Source organism: Ursus arctos, unplaced genomic scaffold (assembly GCF_023065955.2).
Source record: "Ursus arctos isolate Adak ecotype North America unplaced genomic scaffold, UrsArc2.0 scaffold_2, whole genome shotgun sequence".
NCBI classification, from domain to species: Eukaryota; Metazoa; Chordata; class Mammalia; order Carnivora; family Ursidae; genus Ursus; species Ursus arctos.
In genome coordinates this window covers 45,821,339-45,844,479 of record NW_026622874.1, presented here as the reverse complement: position 1 = coordinate 45,844,479, position 23,141 = coordinate 45,821,339, and the positions used below count along the sequence as shown (strand labels likewise).

The 23,141-nt window shown below is 38.9% G+C and overlaps 1 long non-coding RNA gene across 1 annotated transcript; it reads right to left on the bottom strand.

Annotated features, from left to right (window-relative positions):
- Nucleotides 1-5,151: 5,151 nt before the first annotated feature.
- On the bottom strand, nt 5,152-15,765 carry LOC130544333 (uncharacterized). Its single transcript, XR_008960545.1, has 3 exons — nt 15,684-15,765; nt 13,894-14,169; nt 5,152-5,332 (listed from the first exon to the last, which is right to left on the bottom strand). It is a non-coding gene; the product is annotated as an uncharacterized LOC130544333 (long non-coding RNA).
- Between the last annotated feature and the right edge of the window lie 7,376 nt (nt 15,766-23,141).

The following is a 23,141-nucleotide window of genomic DNA, read 5'->3' as shown; positions in this document are numbered from 1 at the left end:
TTTGCCTAATAGATTTTAACTTTCCAGCAATGCACACTACTTGTATAACAAGAATCGAAAAGGATATAGTTTCTATCTTCAAGGAGCTCTTCTAGAAGAGAACTAACAAATAAAACATTGCTATAGAATATTATAGGGGGTATTTAAGAGGTTTATATGGTATATATTCATGGAAACACAGAGGGAGAAGCCACTAGCTCTACCTGGAGGCTCTTAGAAGGCTTCCCTTAGGATTTGCCTTCTGAATTGGGTTTTAAACAAAGTCTCTCAGAGAGAATACCATATGTTAAAGCACAGAGAAAACTGACAACCCATTTGGACTGGTTCTCAAATGGGTGTAGACAGAGACCAACAGAGGAAGGCGGGTAGAAGTGGTAAAAAGAACAGGCTTTAACAGTAGATGCAGACCAGATAATGAAAATACAAGCCATCATCAAAAGTGGCTTCATTGGGGGCACCTAGGCAGCTCAGTCAGTTAAGCAGCCGGCTCTTCATTTTGGCTCAGGTCATAATCTCAGGGTCTTCGAATCAAGCCTTGAGTTGGGCTCTGTGCTCAGTGGGGAGTCTGTTTGAGGATCCTCTCTCCCTCTCCCTCTCCCACTCTCTCTCCACCCCTCTGGCCCTCCCCCCACCACACACTCTCCCTAAAATAAATAAATCTTTTTTAAAAAGTGGCTTCATGAAGAAACCCTTGAAAATAATATTTTTAACAAAAAAGTAAACATAATTTTTCAAGTTTTTTAATGTACATTTTTTGTTATCATAGAACCAAAAAAGAGAACTAACTCTTTTCATAGCCTGAAGTGTTAGATCCTTGAGACTAATTCTTTCAGATTAGAGTGGTATAGCCACTATAGTAATAAATTTTCACCAGTCTAAGAAACAATAAGAGAAATAAGTACAATGTAGTGAATGTTGTATACAACTTAAATGTATTCATTTCTTTGTGTCTGTCATTAACAAAACAAAAACTTGACAACCATATGTTGGTGCCTCCTCATTTGCTTTTAGTTTTTCACCCATGAAAGAAAACTTAAGTTCAGTAAACCACTGGACTATAGTTGTCTAGTTTCACTAGGCACTGAAAATAGCCAGAAAAAGAAAAACAAGCTAAGCAAAAACACAGGAAAAACAAGAGAGAAATCAGAGAGTTAGAGGAAATTCCAATGGCCTAGGAGAAATTGTGGAGGTGGAAAAAGAACTAAATTTACTAGCAAATACAGCATTTGTTCCCTGAAAGGTTGGAATAAATCTTTAATTTTATTTTAAGAGAGACACGGTATATTTTTCTTTCAGATTTTTCATACCAAATGGCTAGGTTACATGTTTGTATTTTTAGGAGAATCCTTTGGGGCCTGAAGTACAAGGTAGAAATATAAATTTCCTTTCTTTATGAGGTATGTGTCTTCTGCACAACTGGCTATCAGGAAAATTTTTTTTACCCTGTGAATCTTTATTCTCCCATTTTTTTTAATGCTGAAAAACCTCCCTCAGTCGATTGTGTTGACAAGTCTAACAAGGAAGGGATTGTTCTAGCTTGTGGAATGCAGCAGAATTGCAGGGTATTTGCTGGGAATTTCACTTTATAACTCACGTTTCCTTTGCGTGATCTTTTTTCAGTGTTGTTCTTGTTCTCCATTCTACAATTCATCTACTTGCAAGTGCTTGGACCTTGTTTGTTCCTTGAGTGGTTGTATTCTGCCAGCCACAGGCACGTAAACTCCTTGAGATCAGTTCCCTTGTCTTCTATTTGTATCCCTGCAGGGCACCCAGGCCCACAAACTCATTCAAGTCTGTTTACCTTCTTCTTCCCACAGCAAGCAATAAAGAAAATGACCTTAGCTCCATAATCCTCATCCCTGATTTATGGACTGAGGTTAAACCATCAGTGGTTTCAATTTCAATGCTATCAATCAATTGTGTTTGGGCAGGATATCTCAAAGTTAAACATCATAAAGCTAGATTTAATGGTAACTTATTGCTATATAAATGGAAATATCCTTTTCATATTTCACTTTCCATTTATGTTGGATCATAATACAAATTAAGTCTGTCTGCCTCTAGCATCTGCATGGTATGTATAATTAGAGACAAGAATAGAAATTAGAAGGGTAGATCTGAAGACAGGTTTGAAAATGACAAACAGATTTTCAAATTAGACTTTGCCTTTAAAGAGTAAACATGTGTGCTTTGTAAAATCCATGAAATGTCTGTTTCCTTATAAATAATAAAAGAAGAGGATAAAATTTAAAGCTGCACATGTACGTTTTAGAAATGTTAATTTTTTTATCAGATAAGAGAATATTTTCAGAGTATATCATTATTTTCTTTTATTTTCAGTAATTTTTTTTAAAGAGTGATTTATTTATTTTAGAGAGAGAGAGAGCAGGAGGGAGGGGCAGAGGGAGAGAAGGAATCTTAAGTAGACTCTGCACCGAGCTTGGAGCCCCATGCTGGGCTGGATCCCATAACCCTGAGATCACAACCTGACCTGAAACCAAGAATCAGATACTCAACCCACTGCACCACCCAGGCTCTCCTCAATAATTATTTTTAATATGCAAATAACTTATAAACCTATTTCACCATCAATGGTTTAAAAATCCCATAAGTATTTTTAGTAAAACACATAAACTTCTCCTTATTTCTATTCTGCTTTTTTAAATTGTCCTACCTAGAAATAACTACAACAATAGTTGTGTGTATTCTTTCCCTTCAGGGTACATTTTTTTTTTAAGATTTTATTTATTTATTCGACAGAGAGAGAGACAGCCAGAGAGAGAGAGGGAACACAGTCAGGGGGAGTGGGACAGGAAGAAGCAGGCTCATAGCGGAGGAGCCTGATGTGGGGCTCGATCCCATAATGCCGGGATCACGCCCTGAGCCGAAGGCAGACGCTTAACCGCTGTGCCACCCAGGCGCCCCCCTTCAGGGTACATTTTAAGCAGCTAACAATGAACCCAAATTCTTAATAACTCAGAGCATGTGTCAGAATGATACATAAATAAAGCATAGAGGCTTACAGTGAAAAAAATATAGCAACATCACTACTTCTTAAGATAAGTAATAACTACCATCTGGTGAGTACTTACCATACAGCAGGCTCTATGCTAAAAACTTCACACATACATATTCATACATACGTAACAGACATATTTAAGTTTGTTTATTCTTTATAATGATATTACCTATCGGTGCTTTTAACATCCCCATATTACAGATAAAGAAATGATTGGAGATACTTGGTTAGTAAGGGGCAAAGCCAGGAATGAAATCCAGGTCTGTCTGTATAACTTTGAAATCCGTAGGCAATTGCCTGGATAATTATAAAACATGGAGGCACAGTGGAAGGCCTGTAACTCATAATCACTCAACTCAAATGGCACCCAACACTGTCTGACAATCTTACTACAAATTCTCTAGTGAGAAGACACTCTCACTCTTTGCCAAGACCATTTCATACTTCCTCAATGCTTAGCACACAGGAGCCTCTCTCAATAAATATATGTTTAATAATAATAGTAGTAGTAGTACTAATAATAATAGTAATAGTAATAGTAAACACTTAGATAACACCATACTCCAAGTAATTTTCTAAACTTCATAAATTTTTGCTGTCAATTTTATTTAAATTCAATTAATTAACATATAGTGTATTATTAGTTTCAGAGGTAGAGTTCAGTGATTCATCAGTTGTATATAACACCCAGTGCTCATTATATCACCTGCCTTCCTTAATGCCCATCACCCAGTTATTTCCTATATCTTAACTCATTTAATTCTCACAACAAACTTATGAGGCAGTTACTGTTGCTATCCCCATTTTACAGATGAAGAAACTGAGGCACAAACAGGTTAGAAAAAGTGTTTTGGGTCATACAAGTAGTAAGTGACAGAATCAGACTGCAAGCCCAAGCAGTCTTATTCCATAGCTCCTAAATAAATAGATGAATGAATGAACCAGAATGATTTTTGTCAACATAAATCAAATTGTATCATTGCCTTGGTTTAAACCCTTTGGGGACTCCCCATGGGATGTGTAATTAAAATGCTAACTTCTCAGCCCAGCCTGGAAGGTCTTGCATGATCTCCTACTTCATCTTTTGCCTCACATTTTATGCCCCTAAGTCTCTTCAATCAGATACAACAGATTTCTTTCAGGACTTTCTTTCCAATTCAGGCACTTCACACATGCTGTTTCTCCTCTCTGGAAGCTCTTCCCCATACTCTTAACTGGCTAATTCCTACTCATTATTCAGGACTCCACCTAAATGGAACTTTTTGTGAGAGGTTTCTCTAATATGCCAACATAACACAGATGTCCACTTTTGTTATACAATCCGATAGCATTCAAAACAATTTCAAGTTGTGGGGGTGGGGGGGGGGGGTATGTTTGTGTGTGTGTGTGTGTGTGTGTGTGTGTGTATAGATCTGATTGTCTTTCTCTTTTGACAGCCTGTTAAGTTTGATGAGGGAAGATACTATGATTCTTTTTGCTTTTTTTTTTTTTAAGATTTTATTTATTCATTTGAGAGACAGAGAGAGAAATCATGAGCAGAGGGAGAAGCACACTCCCTACTGAGCCGGGAGTCCAATGGGAGGCTGGATCCCAGGACCCGGAGATCATGATCTGAGCTGAAGGCAGAGGGTTAACCAACTGAGCCACCCAGGCACCCCTGATTCTTTTTTTCCATAAATGGCCTATACTAGGTATTTGATAAAGGTTGTTGGAAGAAAGAATGAGTTAATGAGTGAATGAATGAATGAACAGCTCAATCAAGAGCATTATTCGCCATGAAATCTCATAATATTGCATATGCATGTGTATGATTGCCAATTGCCAAATATATCTTGCCAAGCACTAACTTTAAAACCAAGATGCATTGGAAAAGTATCTACTGTGTGTTTGAGAAGCTATGATTGAATATGGTTATCAAGTCAAGGATATAATGAAAACGAAGGCAGATCTACCTCCTTTTTTCTATCTCATGATACGAAATATGGTATCTATAGTTTTTATCTATTAAACCTGTTTGGTAACAGCACACTCCCCTCTTCTTTGAAGAAGATCACCTGCATATGGCAGGACTCTGCCACAGGTGGGAGCAAGGAACCATGTGAAACCAGTCAGGGTCTCCCATACCTCTAGCAACAGTGATTCATTCAGAGATGAGCATAAGGTCCCCATGGGCCAATCAGAGTCCTCCATGTGCCTGTTAAGTTGTTCAAATAAGGTGCATTTCCTCTTCGTTTTCAGAGTCACGGATACAGGACGATTTAAATTTAAGGCTGCTTATTTGTCATCTTCCCAAGTCACATGGTGGAAACCTTTCTATATTACAAGAAAAAGAGGTCAAGGTGCTACCATAAACAGAAATAAACAGAGATAAGAAACAGAGAGGGAGAAACCGATAGCATCATTTAAACCCTTGTGCCCAACTATACCTCAAGTCAGCTGTATCCCAGACTTCCAGCGTTGTGAGCAAACAAATATTTCTCTTTTATGAAGTTAATTTGAGAAGTCCTTTCTGTTCTTTGCAGCCATGTGCCCTGATTCACACAAATTCCCAACCAACATTTCTAATACTTGGAAACATAAGCCCTTACAGAGACCTGTCTCAAGATTTGCAGGTAATGTAAAGGTTATTGGTTTCACTCAGGCTTATAATGAGCTTACGTACAGTGTATAAAAACAGAAAATACTGTCCCAATCATAAAATCATACCAGGCCATAGAAAGACAAAGGAAGTAGAATATCCCTGGGGAAGGAAGCAAGAAGTAAGAAAGTACCCTTCCAGAGAAGAGCTTCTGTCCCCCTCTCCACTGAGGCTGCTGCTATTATGGGTAAGGATTCTGGGAAAACACTAATCAAGTTTCCTGCATGCCCTAGTGAGAATTCCATCAGATCAGGCCTGGCTTCCTCAAGAGAAGTGTGACTACAGGGGCTGCTATCTGTTTCAACCTAAATCTGGTCATAAACTGCAAGAACACATAATCCTACCATCATCTGACTCTTTGGTACTCTTGTAACAGTTGAAATTTCACATCCGTTTGTGTGATGGGATCAACTTGGGAATTGCACACCATTATTTTATATCCTTGTTGTTCCACAGTGTTCCTCAGTGCCTTACGAGAGGGCAACACAATACAGAAAGAACAGCAAATTTAAATGATCTTCGAAATAGATTTTTTTAACTTACGGCATAAGTAATGGTCTGAAGGCAAAGTACGAGCTCACCCACAAGGGAGAGTTTTTGGACATAGAAGTCTGTGTATGTTTTTAATATTTTTTTTTTTTATCCCAGGAGCTTAAGTAGGCTCCCCTGGGTGTGGAACCCAAGGCAAGGCCTGAAGTCATAATGCTAAGATCAAGACCTGAGCTGAGATCAGGAGTCACACACTTAACCAACTGAGCCACCCAGGCACCCTAGGACTCAGATCATATTAAACATTAATATTTAGAAAGCATTTATTGTAAGGCAGATGCCTCTTCTTGTTTGAAATATTTTAACCTTTTTAATAATTGTATTGTCTAATTTTGTTGATGAGAAAATACAAAGAGGTTCAATTCACACAGCTTTGGGACCACAGCTTTCTCTACTATTGCCTTACCTCTATCTTTTCCAGAATCTCAATACTTTCTACCAGTCTTGGGTATCTTCAAGTCAGCTCTTTCTGTCCTTTTGTACATCAGCAATTTTAAATCTCTATTATTCTGCATGAAGTCTTGATCCTATACTTCGTCATTTTGTTCTACTTTCTGGAAGATTCCTCAACTTTATCTTCCATTTCTTTTATAGAACTTTTCATAAACATCTTTAATTTCCAAGAACTGTATTTTGTTCTCTGAATTTTCTTTCTCATGGCATCCTTAATCCCTCCTGTGAGGATACTTATTAGAATTAATTTGCTCTTTTGTTCCTTGCACTATATTTATTTCCTCAGGGATATTTTGTTTGTATGTTTTCCACTGGTGTTGGAGTGTTACCTCAAATGCATAGTAATCCCACAATTGTTGTTCATATTTGAGTATAAGGCACTAATAAGCCAGTTGGGAGGTTTCATTAACATGAATTGAAGTTTTTTCAACTGACAGTTTGCTTTAAGATCATAACTTAGTGAATAAGCCATTATACCAGGGTTCCTCAATGACACCATTTGGAGGTCATTTGTGAGGGAATGCTGTTTACTTAGAGAAGAAACCTCTGATCTTTTGTGGATTAAAGGGAATCATACCAGCATTATGCACATTGTAGCAATTGACAATTTCATATGTAGACTTCCACCCCTTTGTTATGAACCCTGCATCTCTGAGTCCATTCCAGATTCAGCAGTGCAAATCAGCTTTCTTATTATTCCTTTTTTTTCTAAGACTCTCTGAGTTGCAGCTTCCCTGCTACATCTATGAAAACTCTATTCACTTTCTACCTTCTAGAATTTTGTTGAACTCCTGCATCTTCCATTGGCACCTCTTTCATTCTCTTCTGTACTTTTGCATGAACTTATTCTTTTGTGATCATTTTACTACTAGGTCAGGAGGAGAAGTGATAAGTGCTGGCTCCAAACAGAAGTCTCATCTCTATCCCCACTGCTGCTTGGGGTCCCACTCCATCTATCTCTGTGGGACTTCACTCTTTTTTTAATAGATTTCTAAAATTAAAACATATAATGTATTATTGTTTTAGGGGTCAGGTCTGTGATTCATCAGTTTTACACAATATACATTGCTCACCACATGACATACCCTCCCATTCCGTCCACCGACCCTCCACTCCAGCAACCCTCAGGTTGTTTCCTGAGATTAAGAGTCTTTTATGGTTTGTCTCCCTCTCTGGTTTCTTCTTGTTTCATTTTTTTCACTCTTCCCCTACAATCCTCTGCCTTGTTTCTCAAATTCCATGTATCAGTGAGATCATATGATATTTGTCTTTCTCTGATTGACTTATTTCACTTAGCATAATAAATGCCCTCTAGTTCCATCTACATCTTTGCAAATGGCAAAATTTCATTTTTTGATGGCTGCATAATATTCCATTTTATATATGAACCACATCTTCGTCATCCTTTCATCTGTTGAAGGACATCTCAGCTCCTTCCATAGTTTGGCTATTGTGGATGTTGCTACTATAAACATTGGGGTGCAGGTGCCCCTTCAGATCACATTTGTATTTTTGAGGTAAATACCTAGTAGTGCAATTGCTGGGTCATAGGGTAGCTCTATTTTTAACTTTTTGAGGAACCTCCATACTGTTTTCCAGTGGTTGCCCCCGCTTGCATTCCCACCAACAGTGTAGGAGGGTTCCCCTTTCTCCACATCCTTGCCAACACCTGTCATTTCCTGACTTGTTAATTTTAGCCATTCTGACTGGTATGAGGTGGTATGTCACTGTGGTTTTGATTTGTATTTCCCTGATGCTGACTGATGTGGAGCACTTTTTTATGTCTCTGTTGGCCATTTGGATGTCTTCTTTACAGAAATGCCTGTTCATGTCTTCTGCTCATTTCTCAACTGGACTATTTGTTTTTTGGGTGTTGCATTTGATAAGTTCTTTATAGATTTTAGATACCAGCCCTTTATCTGATATGTCATTTGCAAATATCTTCTTCCATTCTATCTGTTCTCTTTTGGTTTTGTTGACCGTTTCCTTTGCTCCTCTTCCCAGAAGCTTTTTATCTTGATGAAGTCCCAATAGTTCATTTTTGCCCTTGCTTCCCTTGCCTTTGGCAATGTGTCTAGGAAGAAGTTACTGCGGCCAAGGTCAAAGAGGTTACTGCCTATGTTCTCCTCAAGGATTTTGATGGATTCCTGTCTCACATTTAGGTCTTTCATCCATTTTGAGTCTATTTTTGTGTATGGAGTAAGGATATGGTCCAGTTTCTTTCTTCTGCATGTGGCTGTCCAATTTTTGAAACATCATTTGTTGAAGAGACTCTTTTTTTCCGTTAGATATTCTTTCCTGCTTTGTCGAAGATTAGTTGACCATAGCATTGAGAGTCCATTTCTGAGTTCTCTGTTCTGTTCCATTGATCTATGTGTCTGTTTTTGTGCCAATACCATACTGTCTTGATGACTACAGCTTTGTAATATAGCTTGAAGTCCAGAATTGTGATGCCACCAGCTTTGATTTTCTTTTTCAACATTCCTCTGGCTACTCAGGGTCTTTCCTGGTTCCACAGAAATTTTAGGATTATTTGTTCCATTTCTGTGAAAAAAAGTTGATGGTATTTTGATAGGGATTGCATTGAATGTGTAGATTGCTCTAGGTAGTATAGACATTTTCACAATATTTGTTCTTCCAATTCATGAGCATGGAACATTTTTTCATTTCTTTGTGTGTTCCTCAATTTCTTTCATAAGTATTCTATAGTTTTCTGAGTACAGATCCTTTGCCTCTTTGATTAGATTTATTCCTAGGTATCTTATGGTTTTGGGTGCAACTGTAAATGGGATCGACTCCTTAATTTCTCTTTCTTCTATCTCATTATTGGTGTATAGAAATGCAACTGATTTCTGTGCTTTGATTTTATATCCTGCCACTTTACTGAATTCATATATGAGTTCTAGCAGTTTTGGGGTGGAGTCTTTTAGGTTTTCCACATAAAGTATCATATCATCTGCAAAGAGTGAGAGTTTGACTTCTTCTCTGCCAATTCAGATACCTTTTATTTCCTTTTGTTGTCTGATTGCTGAGGCTAGGACTTCTAGTACTATGATAAACAGCAGCAGTGATACTGGACAACTTTGCTGTGTTCCTGACCTTAGGGGAAAAGCTCTCAGTTTTTTTCCCATTGAGAATGATATTCGCTGTGGGTTTTTCATAGATGACTTTTATGATATTGAGGTATGTGCCCTCTATCCCTACACTGTGAGGAGTTTTAATCAAGAGAGGATGCTGTACTTTTTCAAATGCTTTTTCTGCATCTATTGAGAGTATCATATGGTTCTCGTCCTTTCTTTTATTAATGTAGTGTATCACATTGATTGATTTGTGGATGTTGAACCAACCTTGAAGCCCAGGAATAAATTCCACTTGGATGTGGTGAATAATCCTTTTAATGTACTATTGGATCCTACTGGCTAGCCTTTTGGTAAGAATTTTTGCATCCATGTTCATCAGGGATATTGGTCTGTAATTCTCCTTTTTCGTGGGGTCTTTGTCTGGTTTTGGGATCAAGATAATGCTGGCCTCATAAAATGAGTTTTTTGGAACAGTTTCAGAAGAATAGGTATTAATTCTTCTTTAAATGTTTGGTACAATTCTCCTGGGAAGCCAGCTGGCCCTGGGCTCTTGTTTGTTGGGAGATTTTTGATTACTGCTTCAATTTCCTTGCTGGATATAGGTCTGTTCAGGTTTTCTATTTCTTCCTGGTTCAGTTTGGTAGTTTATACATCCCTAGGAATGCATGCATTTCTTCCAGATTGTCTAATTTGTTGGCATATAGTTGCTCATAATATGTTCTTATAATTGTTTGTATTTCTTCAGTGTTGATTGTGATATCTCCTCTTTCATTCATGATTTTATTTATTTGGGTCCTTTCTTTTTTCTTTTTGATAAGTCTGGCCAGAAGTTTATCAATCTTATCAATTCTTTCAAAGAACCAGTTCCTAGTTTCATTGATCTGTTCTACTGTTCTTTTGGTTTCTATTTCATTGATTTCTGCTCTGATCTTTATTATTTCTCTTCTCCTGCTGGATTTAGACTATATTTGCTGTTCTTTCTCCAGCTCCTTTAGGTGTAGGGTTAGGCTGTGTATTTAAGACCTTTCTTGTTTCTTGAGAAAGGCTTATATTGCTATATATTTCCCCTTAGGATTGTGTTTGCTGCATCCCAAAGATTTTGAACAGTTGTGTTTTCATTTTCATGAATTTTTTAAATTCTTCTTTAATATCCTGGTTGACCCATTTACTCTTCAGTAGGATGATCTTCAGCCTTCATGTATTTGAGTTCTTTACAACTTTCCTCTTGTGATTGAGTTCAAGTTCCAAAGCATTGTGGTCTGAAAATACACAGGGAATGATCCCAATCTTTTGGTACCAGTCAAGACCCGATTTGTGACCCAGGATATGATCTATTCTGGAGACTGTTCCATGTGCACTAGAGAAGAATGTGTACTCAGTAGCTTTGGGATGGAATGTTCTGAATATATCTGTGAAGTCCATCTGGTCCAGTGTGTCATTTAAAGCCCTTATTTCCTTGTTGATCTTTTGCTTAGATGATCTGTCCATTTCAGTGAGGGGGGTGTTCAAGTCCCCTACGATTATCGCATTATTGTTGATGTGTTTCTTTGATTTTGTCATTAATTGGCTTATATAATTATAGTTTTGGTTTAAACTGTACAGTCTTTGGTTTAAAATCTAATTTGTCTGACATAAGGACTGCCACCCCAGCTTTCTTTTGATGTCCATTAGCATGATAAATGGTTTTCTACCCCCTCACTTTAAATCTGGAGATGTCTTTGGGTCTAAAATGAGTCTCTTGCAGACAGCATATCGATGGGTCTTGCTTTTTATCCAGTCTGACACCTTGTGTCTTTTGATTGGGGCATTTAGCCCATTTACATTCAGGGTAACTACTGGAAGATATGAATTTAGTGTCACTGTGTTGCCTATAAGGTGACTATTACTGTACATCGTCTCTGTTCCTTTCTGGTCTATGTTACTTTTGGGCTCTCTATTTGCTTAGAGGACCCTTTCAATATTATTTGTAGGGCTGGTTTGGTGATCCCAAAATCTTTTAGTTTCTGTTTGTCCTGGAAGCTTTTTATCATTCCTTCTATTTTCAATGTCAGCCTAGCTGGATAAAGTATTCTTGGCTGCGTATTTTTCTTGTTTAGTACCCTGAATATATCATGCCAGTCCTTTCTGGCCTATCAGGTCTCTGTGGACAGGTTTGCTGCCAATCTAATGTTTCTACCATTGTAGCTTACAGACCTCTTGTCCTGAGCAGCTTTCAGGATTTTCTCTTTGCCTCTGAGATTTGTAAGTTTTACTATTAGATGTTGGGGTGTTGACCTATTTTTATTGATTTTGAGGGGGTTTCTCTGAGCTTCCTGGATTTTGAGCCCTGTTTCCTTCCCCAAATTAGGGAAGTTCTCTGCTATAATTTGCTCCAATCTACCTTCTGCTCCTCTCTCTCTTCTTCTGGTTTCCCAATTATTCTAATATTGTTTTGCGTTATGGTATCACTTATCTCTCAAATTCTCCCCTCATGATCCTGTAGTTGTTTATCTCTCTTTTTCTCAGCCTCTTTATTCTCCATCATTTGGTCTTCTATGTCACTAATTCTCTCTTCTGCCTCATTTATCCTAGCAGTTAGAGTCTCCATTTTTTACTGCACCTCATTAACAGCCTTTTTGATTTCAACTTGCTTAGATTTTATTTCTCTGGAAAGGGATTCTCTAGTGTCTTCTATGCTTTTTTCAAGCACAGTTAGTATTTTTATAATTGTTATTCTGAACTCCAGTGCTGACCTCTTACTAATGTCCATATTGATTATGTCCCTGGCAGTCAGTACTGCCTCTTGTTCTATTTTTTGAGGTGAGTTTTTCCATTTTGTAGTTTTGTCAAGAGAAGAATAGATGAATGAGAGAACAAAATGCTAAAAGGGTAACAATGACCCCAGAGAAATGTACACTAAACAAATCAGAAGAGACCCAAAGCTGGGGTGAAAAGAAAAAAAAAAAAAGAATATGATCAGGCTGGTGAATAGAACAGAGCTATACATTAGATTTTGGGTGTATTTTGGTCTGTTAGAAGAAACTGCATCCCAAAATTTTAAAGAAAGAAAAACTTATATATATACAAAAATAAGGTTCAATACAATGAAGGGATGGAACATGACTGTAAAAATGAAAATTAAAAAAGATTCTAAAAAAGGAATTGATAAGAAAGTGGTTGAAAAAGGAAAGAAGAATAATTTGAAAAAAAAGAAAAAAGAAATTTTAAAAATTAAAGTTGAAAGACTGAAGAATAATGGGGAAAAAGCCATGAATTCTGTGTGCTGTATTCCCATAGAGTTGGAGTTTTGCAGTTCTCATTGATCAGTAAACTTGGTCTAGGCCGGATGTTCATGCTGATCTTCGGGGGGGGGGGGGGGCGGTGGGGGGGGGGGTTGCACTGATTCTTCAGTGTCTTTCCCCCCGAGGAATTGCACCGCCCTTGCCAGGGACCAGGCTAAGTTATCTGCTCTGGTTTGCTCTATGTGTCTTTTGTTCCCTGAAGCTTTCCGCACAGCTTTAGAGGATGAGAATGAAAATGGTGGCCTCCCGATCTCTGGCCCTGGAGCCGAGAGCTCAGGGCCCCACTCCTCAGTGAGCCCTCAGAGAAAAGCAGTCAATCACGCCTGTCTCCCTGGTCTCCACCTGCTTTCCACCTGCCCTTTGAATGCGTGTTTCTATCTCAGGCACATGCCCCATTTAGAGACTCCAAACCCAGCAGATTCCTGCAGCATGCTCCCGCACCACTCCTCCCAGGGTAGGAAGGGGAGTCTCCCACGATCTGCCACTTGTTGGGCTCCAGCTCCAAGAGCAGTGGCCCGACTGTGCCGCGGATAATGGTTTATGGCAACCCCGAGCTGAGAGCCCACTCCTCAGCTCACTCTTTGCGGCTGCTTTCCCACTCTGAAACCTGGGGGCTCTGACGCACTCAGGCACCCTCAGTCTTTCTGTGACCCTAACGGTCCTGAGACCACACTGTCCCAGCAAGAGTTCCAACCCCCCCCCTTAGCCACTGGAGTGATGTCCCTCACCGGATCAGACTTCTAAAAGTTCTGATTCTGTGCTCCGCAGCTCCAGCACTTGCCAGCAGCAGGCTGACCGACGCTCCCTCCCCCTACCTCACCGCGGTCTATCTTCCCGTATATTGCCTCAGATTCACCTCTCCACACCTCCTACCTTGCAGAAAGTGATCGTTTTTCTGTTCATAGAGTTGCTGCTATTCTTTTCTTCATTCTCCAGTTGAGTCTGTAGGTGTTCAGAATGGTCTGATAGTTATCTAGCCGAATTCCTGGGACCAGACGAAATTTAAGCCTCCTGCTCCTCTGCCATCTTGGACTCCTCCCAGCCTGTGGGAGTTCACTCTTGCCACGACACCCCGACTGTCCTACATCTCTTCTGATCATTCATTCTCTAATTGGCTTTTACCACAGCACATGCTCAGATCTCTATAAGCTAAAAGGAGAAGGAGAAGGAGAAGAGAGAGAGAGGGACAGGAAAGAAAAGGAAAAAAAGAAAAAGAAAAAGAAATTTAAACAAAACAGTACTTAAACCCTATTACACCTTTTCATGACAACCTCTTTCCTTTCTCAAGAGCCAAGAATATTGAAATAATCGTCTACATTTGCTTCTCTAGCTCATTTCCCAGTGATTCTTCAGCTACTGTAATCCCGCCTTTGCTGTCATCCATGGAAACTGTCCTCATCAAGTGACATCTTTGTTATTAAACTAATTGCTACCTTTCATTATCATACTTGACCACTCTAGCACTTGACACCAATGCTTCCCCTGTCTTCCACAAACCATAATATCCAGTTTTCCTCCCCAACACTCTATTAGTTCCTCCTTACTATTCCCTATGAGTTCCTCTTAATCTGTTTATTTTTTAAATGTTAATATTTTTCAAAATTCTGCACTGAGTTTCTTCTATTCTTCTATTCTCACTCTAAAAATTATTTATAAATTATTTCTTCTGGGGCACCTGGCTGGCTCAGTCAGTTAAGTGTCTGTCTTTGGCTCAGGTCATGATCCCCTAGTCCTGGGATTGAGCTCCTTGTTCACTGGGGATACTTGTTCTCCCTCTGACCCTTACCCCGCTTGTGCTCTCTGTCTTGCTCTCTCTCTCTCAGGTAAATAAATAAAATATTTAAAAAAAATTCTTCTAATCCTGTAACTGTAGTTATCAGCTACATTTTAATAAGTAAAAAAAAAACCCTCAATTATAATCCAGTACAAATTTTTCTTTTATTCCAAATTCCTATGTGCAATTACTGGGCATTTGAACCAACTTGATCCATGAACACCCCAAAATCAACATCTTTTTCTCTTGTCTCCCAATCTCATCAATCTGCTTCTCCTAGATTCCTCATCTATGGATGCCACATCATCCACCCAGTTGCCTAAACCAGATACTGTGTATCTTCCCCGAGGTCCTAGTTCTCCTCTTATACACAGTATCGACTCTTTTTTTTATTCTATTCTGTTCTATTCTATTATGTGATATCTCTCCAACAAATCCAATTCCATCCAACCCCACTATTCTTGTCAGGCAACAGACATAATTTGTCCCTGTGCCTTGAATATTATTTTCTAGAAAGGCTTCCCTGAAATTCCTTCCCAAGCCAGTTTCTTCCTTTCACATTCTTATTCAAATCTGTACTCCTCATTCATAGCACTGGTCACAATTTTAAATAAATAATTCTTTATGTTGTTTGTCATTTGTGTCCTTCAAAAAATGTAAGCTCCCTGAGGGAACATAACACTCATAATTATTTGTTGGATGAAGGAATGGATAAATCCTTCTTAAATCCATTTTCCACACTGCCACCAGCCTAATCTTCCTAAAACATAGTCATGTCGCTCCACTGTATAAAAATCTTCAAGGGGCTCCTACTGCCTTTAGCAATTGACTTTACATCTAACCCTTTTTAGCATGGAATACAAGATTCTCTATGACCTGGCTTGCTTACCTCTCCAGCTTCGTTTCTTATAATGACTGGTTGCTTAATATCACTACTCTTCATCAACCTTACTACAGATAAATTAAACACTACAAAAAAGAAAAAGAAGAAAGAACACCCTTTTAGTACTTTTTCATGCTCAGATTAAGAGAACAAATGAATAAAAATTATTAAATAAAGCAGCAGTCTTATTTCAAATAAACACCCTAAATTATTTAAATCACCTGGGATGCTTCTTTATTAAAAACCAAAGAATATTCCAGGTGAGTTAGAATTAAGTATAGCACACCCAGACAGAATTCCTTAACAGGAGTTACTTAACTGGTATTACTCACTTTGGACATCAGAATCTTAAAAAAAAAAAAGTAGTGTCCATTAGGTTTAGGCAGATAGATCGATCGACATGTGGAGGATTTCCTGAGAGTATAAAGGAATTTATTGAAAATCACTAAACTGGGGCACCTGGCTGGCCCAGATAGAGCATGAGACTTGATCTCTGGGTTGTGGGTTCAAGCCCCATGTTGAGTATAGAGATTACTTAAAAATAAAAATCTTTAAAATAAAAAAAATTGGGGGAGCACATGGGTGGCTCAGTTAGTTAAGCATTTGCCTTCATCTCCCTGTGATCTCAGGGTCCTGGGATTGAGTCCCACATCGGGCTTCCTGCTCAGCAGAGAGCCTTCTTCTCCCTCTCCCTCTGCTGCTCCCCCTGCTTGTACTCTCTCTCTAATAAACAAATAAAATCTTTAAAAAAATAAAAATAGGGGAGCCTGGGTGGCTCAGTTGTTAAGCGTCTGCCTTCAGCTCAGGGTGTGATTCCAGAGTCCTGGGATCGAGCCCTGCATTGGGCTTCCTGCTCCGCTGGGAGCCTGCTTCTCCCTCTCCCACTCCCCCTGCTTGTGTTCCCTCTCTCACTGGCTGTCTCTCTCTCTGTCAAATAAATAAATAAAATCTTTAAAAAATAAAAAATAAAAAAATAAAAATAAAAATGAAAAAATAAAAATATAAATTTTAAGAAAATAACTAAACCAACACTAAAATGAGAATAATATAATATTTGTTATACCTATAAATAGGTAATCTCTATGTCCTTACTTCCCCAGTAATTGATGTCTAATTAACCCAAGGCAGACTCCTAACAAATAATTTAATCAAACCCTTGCAAAAAGGTGCTTTCCAAACTTCATTTTGTCATTACATAGCTAGAGCTATGCTGAAAAGGAAATATTTACTCAGCAAATGATCAGCTTCCTATATTTCTAATAGACTCAAGTCTGCATAATTGAAAGTTGGGAAACAGGATGGGATTAAATGAAATACTCCATGTATAATATCAATTATGCCTTCAGAGAGTAATTTGACTTCACAAATTTGACAATAAGAAAACATTTTTCTTCTTTCTTAAAAATATGTCTTGGAAGGAGTTCATGTGGGTGATTTTGTTTTTTGGGAGGAAGGTTGGAGATTCAACAATTACTTGCCAGACAAGTGAAAGAATAAAGAGAAGTCTACAACTCACACTGGCGGAAACCTTAAAGAAGACCAATCTTGAGTGTCTGGTCAATTCTTCAGGGTTCTGGGCTACCAAGGTCTCTGGTACAGTCATTTTCACTCCCAAAGTGACCTAAGGACTTAGAGCACCAACATCCACCAAAGACTGTCCTGCATGAGTCCTACCAAATTTCATTCTGAACAGATCCATTCAGATTTGGCTAATAATACTACTGAGAAAGTGTGAATCTTGAGGGGAATGTCAACCCTCATGAGTAAAGACAGAATTACCTAAAAATTACATGGGGAATAGTTATGGTCTCATGAGTGTATACTTATCCCTAATTTCATCGAGTTGTATATATTAAATATGTGCAGCTTTAAATATATATATATATATATATATATATATATATATATATATATATATATATATATAATTATAGAAATAAATCCAAATACATCACTAATCACACATCCAAAAAGAATACGGAACACCATGGGCAGATTTAGAAAGTAACACTCTTACTGGGTGTTATATACAACTGATAAATGTAGAACACTACATCTGAGATTAATGATATGCTATATGTTGGTTAATTGAATTTAAATTAAAAATAAAAGATGGGGTGCCTGGGTGGCTTGGTTGGTTACGCACCTGTCTTTGGCTCAGGTCCTGATCCCAGGGTCCTGAGATGGAGCCCCGCATTGGGCTCCCTGCTCAGTTAGGAGCCTGCTTCTCCCTCTTCCTCTGTCCCCTGGCTTGTGCTCTTTCTCTCACTTTATCTCAAATAAATAAATAAAATCAAAAGGAAGAAAGAAGAAGAAAGAAAGAAAGAAAGAAAGGAAGGAAGGAAGGAAGAAAGAAAAGAGAAGAGAAGAGAAAGAAAAGAAAGGAAGTTATGGGGATGCCTGGTTGGCTCAGTCAGTTAAATGTCTGCTTTCAGCTCAGGTCATGATCCCACGGTCCAGGGATTGGGTCCAGGGATTGAGTCCCGCAACAGGCTCTTTGTTCAGCGGGGAGCCTGCTTCTGCCTCTGCCTGCTGCTCTCCCTGCTTGTGCTCTCCCTCTTTCTTTCGGATAAATAAATAAATAAATAAATAAATAAATAAATAAATAAGAGGTCCAAATGTGAAGACAGAGGGAGAAAGAGTTGATGACAACTGTAAGGTAACTAGTCCATGGCAGATACAATTTCTTACGTGCTTTTCCTTTGAACATGAGGAAAAGTCACCTTTAGAAATAGTTTTTTTTTTTTCTCATCCCACACTATAATTTCCATTCATCACCAAACCCATCAGTAAAATCTAATACACCCACACAGTCTTCTGTGTGGTTATTATAGAGAACAAAGGCACAGGACAGTAAAGGGAAGTATGATTTGCCCACTTCTCATGAGTACCTTTCGGTACTTATAGGAACGGAGCTGTTACTGCTCAAGAAAACTGGGTTAGGAGGCAAAATCTGGCTCCTAATAGAGGTGGAGATGGAGAGAAGAATATGCTTTGGAAAACACTAACTGGACATAAACTTGAGAATAGATATAAGACACCCTCCTTTTTGATCCTCAAATACCAGCATAAGAGGACATTTAAGGAGAAGCAAAACTGGCACCTGAGTTATAGCAGTTATACTGAATGATCTAGGATGTGACATCCTCCCAGTTCTTACTCACCAAGGCACTGGTGATCACAATTAAGTGGTTCGGGTTAAAAGAACTGACTCTGGGCTCGGAGAATCTACTTTTGTTTTCTTTAAGCTGTTGTGTCAAGATTTTTCTGAGATATTTTCATCTTTTCTTCGAAACCTTTGCCGATGAGTCTTTGTTTATTAACTCTGGGGTGACTGTAATACTCTGTTTTCCGCCCACTAGAATGATCTGATTCGTTATCCTAGGTGCCTTCTTAAATAACCGCCTTCTCTAACCAGAATCAGCATTCTTTGATCTGACTGCTCTATTCTCTTGTTTGTTGTGACAATGGGAAACATTTCAAAGGTTCTCTGGCTGAAAGAGACTATTTCAGCTAGAGTCCGAAATGAAAATACATCTAACACTTGGATAGTGCCATTAAATGTCCTTCAGTAGAGGGTGCCGTGGTGACCACCTAGACACTCACTCCCACAGGACTCAGGCACTCACTCAACCGCAGTCTGTATTGTCTACTCCTGGCTCATAGCTGAGAACCTTCCAGGGAACTGGCCTCAGCTGAGGGAGCTGCCTTGATTCTGTTAATGTTCCTCTCCTCACCCCAGATCAGCCTGCTTCAAAGTCGATACAAAGGCTTGGCCCTTGCCTAAATTGGGACAATGTTGAAGGCCACCCCAGCTCAAGAATCCTGCAGGATGGACTGAGATCACAGCAATCAGGTGGGCAGATGAACTTCTTTCTCTGTCTTCCCTCCTTTCTTATAAAACTTCTACATGCAACCATTCATTTCAGAGCCTGTTCCAAGGAACCCAATCTAATGACTAATACTATCATGGTTTAATGATCACTTCATTTCCAATATCTTAGATAGATCTACTGAAATTCATTAGGTCCATTGAAATGTGGAAACAGAAATTAATAATTGAGGACAGGGCACCTGCGTGGCTCAGCCGGTTAAGCATTTGCCTTTGGTTAGGGTGAAGATCCCAGGGTCCTGGGATGGAGTCCCACATCAACAGGGAGTCTGCTTCTCCCTCTCCCAGCCCCTCTCCCCACTGCTGGTGCTCTCTAACTCTTTCTCTGGCTCTAATAAATAAAATCTTTAAATAAAAAAATAATAATTGAGGACAGATTCTGCCATTATGAAAGAAATACCTAATTCATAAGTATTTAAATATTCCTCAAATTATTGGTCATTTTGCATTTAGTAATTTATATTTATTCATGTATAGTTCTTTTAATAATGTTTATAGGGAAAACATTAATTCAATGAAAAAAGCACACTGACTCAAGTTTTATTCAGCTCTGAATATTTCATTTTAATTAATTTAATTAATTTTAGTGCAAAGCATTTCTAGATAATTTGAAAAAGCTTGTGCATAACATGCCTTTGTTTTTCCTTCCAAAAATTTAGCTTCACTGTTAAATATAAAGATTTTTTTTTTTAATCTGAAGAGAAGCTTCAAGTATAACTCTGAATTTATCTGCCCAGCATCCCTTGCTATGGAGAAACTTCCCATTCCTACAACTTTCAGTCCCGATGGGTGTCAGTAATGATGCTGCTCTACCCCAAGGCATGAGCTTTGATCCAGGCTGGGCAATAAGAGTACTCTATCTCCACAGCATTTGAGTTTATGAGCTAAACAGGGTGAAAGAGACTCTTCCCTGGAATGGATATACACATAATAGAAAGGAAAAGGATATAGCCTTGAAGCTTCCCATAGCCAACTTCTCCTCTGCATGCCAAGATCTTGCCAACAGAATGAAGCCAATACCCAGAGAGAAGCAAAGCCGAAAGATGATAGCATTCAAGCCCCTGGTTACAGTGAGGGGGTCCAGCCTGTCCTTTGGACTTCCCAATTATATAAGCCAATCAATTCTATTTTACTTGACTAGTGTGAGGTGGGTTTCTGTCACTTCAAAAGTTACCTAACACAGAGTTTTACATCACCACCTTTATACTCACAATCATCCTTCTGAGGACTCGATTTCCAGCACCTTTTTTCTAAGAACAAAGGCAAGAGCCACTACGTTCCACATGCATCTACACTTTCCTAATCTTTTTCCCCACCCTCTTCCAGCTATTTTCCTCATGTAGCCATAACACCTGGTAGTTGCAGTCAGCCAGTGCTTACATTTATTCATAAAGCAGCACTTTACCATTTTGCAGCAAATATCATTTCCCATTTTCAAACACAGAGCAGTTTCTATGCTGGTAAGATGTAAGTCCTGGTGTGCTACATTGTCTCCGACTTAATAATTTGTCTGTGTGCAAATGAGATTTTGGACTATGAAACTGCAGCCAAAGCACCACGGTTTCCCTGATGGCAATTTTCTCAAATTGCTGACATATTGCTTAGGAAAAAATAGACTCTGGAGTGCTAAATTTGCAAACTTCAATCTGTTGAGGCAGCAAATATCACATGCTTCATTAGAATAGTGAAGGGAAGTCAGTCATAGGACAATTAATTATGGAAACCTGCCACTCAAGTGCCTAATAAACAAGCATCCCCAAGCCTCAGTGGTGCTGGCTTTTTATGCCATTTTAAATCCATTCCAAGAAGCACACGGACAAGATTAGCTAATCAAACAAGTGATTTTTGCAGCTCTAGAGTAAAATTATTCTACACATGGAAAGCCCATGACTTGGGCTATAAAGTGAGTTTAAGTTGATATTCAACGCACCTGTTAACTGCTGACATTTTCACACGTGCTCACGAAGCGTGAATAGGGAGGCTCAAATAGAAGCACAAGCAGGACACACACAGTCCATCTCTCTTCGGTAGCCACAAAGGAAGCTTTGTAGCTTATATAAAGCATGATTTGTAGCCTATTTGCATAAGCAATTCTCGATTACAGAATCACAGGATGTTAGAATGAGAAAGCACATAACAGATCATCTAGTGTAAGTCCTTGAAATTGAGATTCAGGGAGGTGCAATGATTCACCTAAGATTTCACAGCTAGTGAACAACATAGCCAGGAGCAGGCAGATCCATTTCCTTACAATTTGCCTGGAGCTACCTCACGATTTCTCTTCTGTAAACTGTTTCCTCACCATACATCATTGGTTTGCTCCAACCTCGAGCTGTGATCTGGTGGCAAAAGCATTAGACCTAGGGTTAGAGTGCCAAGATTTAAGTCCCGGCCTCGACACTCTATATTTATAATCTTGGTCAAATCAGGTAACCTTTCTGAGCTCCATTTTCTGCACCTTCATCTTTGCCTCTATCTTATGAGGCTGTTACTAGACTTAAATAAAATAACACATAAAGCACTTTGGTAGACTATAAATCACTTTACAAATACAAGGTATAATATTTATAACCAAACTGTAACCATGGTTAAAAGAAAAAAATCAATCGTAGTTATCATCGGTAACTGTTCAGTACCATTCTTGGCATAGTATTGAGCTAATTTTTCCACAAGGAAATTTCCCAGAGGGTGAATCCCTACCTACAAGCAGTTTATATTCCAAAGCACAACAAAGGAACAAATGGATTTCTGTTCTTTGGCTAATTCACAAAAGTCAGAGTATTTTGCCTATTAAACAAAGATATGATGAATCTGGGAGACTGTCATTTAGGATGCCTTTGGCTGTGAGTACCAGGAAGCCCTGACTCACAGTGTCTAAAACGATAGAAGTATGACAACTTCAGCTATTGTTTGTCAGGGTCCCAGTTCAGCTTCTTAGCAATTCTCTTGGCTCTGCCCTTCTTCATAAGTTGGCATCTTCCTCAGCTGGTAGCAAGATGGCTGCAGCATTTCCAAGTATCACATCCCAACAAGATAAAGTTGTTGACAAGGTCTGCATCTTTAGTGTCACCTAGTTAAAAGCAAAGAAGCTTTTCCACAAGTCTTCAGCAGACCTGTCCCCGTATCTCTTTGGCCTGAAATGGATACCATAGAACTCCTATGAATGGTTTAAGTAGTCAGAATACATTTGCCTGAGTGGAAGATGGAGCCAACTTTTCCTTGAGCTTAGGTTGTATGGTGAAGAGGCAATTCTTAAGCAAAATTAGGAAGGAGAGATGCAAAGAATTCTGATGCCATACCTTTCTCATTGTTCTGTGTCTTCCTCATTAGTAATGCCTCCTAGGCAGCGATTATCGATAGAGGTGATGACCCTGGTAGAGGCAGAGGGGAAACTGTTTATTGACACCAGTTCAGTCTCTAGGTTGTCAATTGTAAAACTGGGGAGTACCTGGAAACTAAGTCAGTTTGAGTTTTGTCAGCATTCTTTCTTTGTTGTATGTTACCTTGCTGTGTGGCGTTAGGGTGAGAAGCATGCTGGAAAACAGAAGAACAAGTTGTAAGTAATCATGACA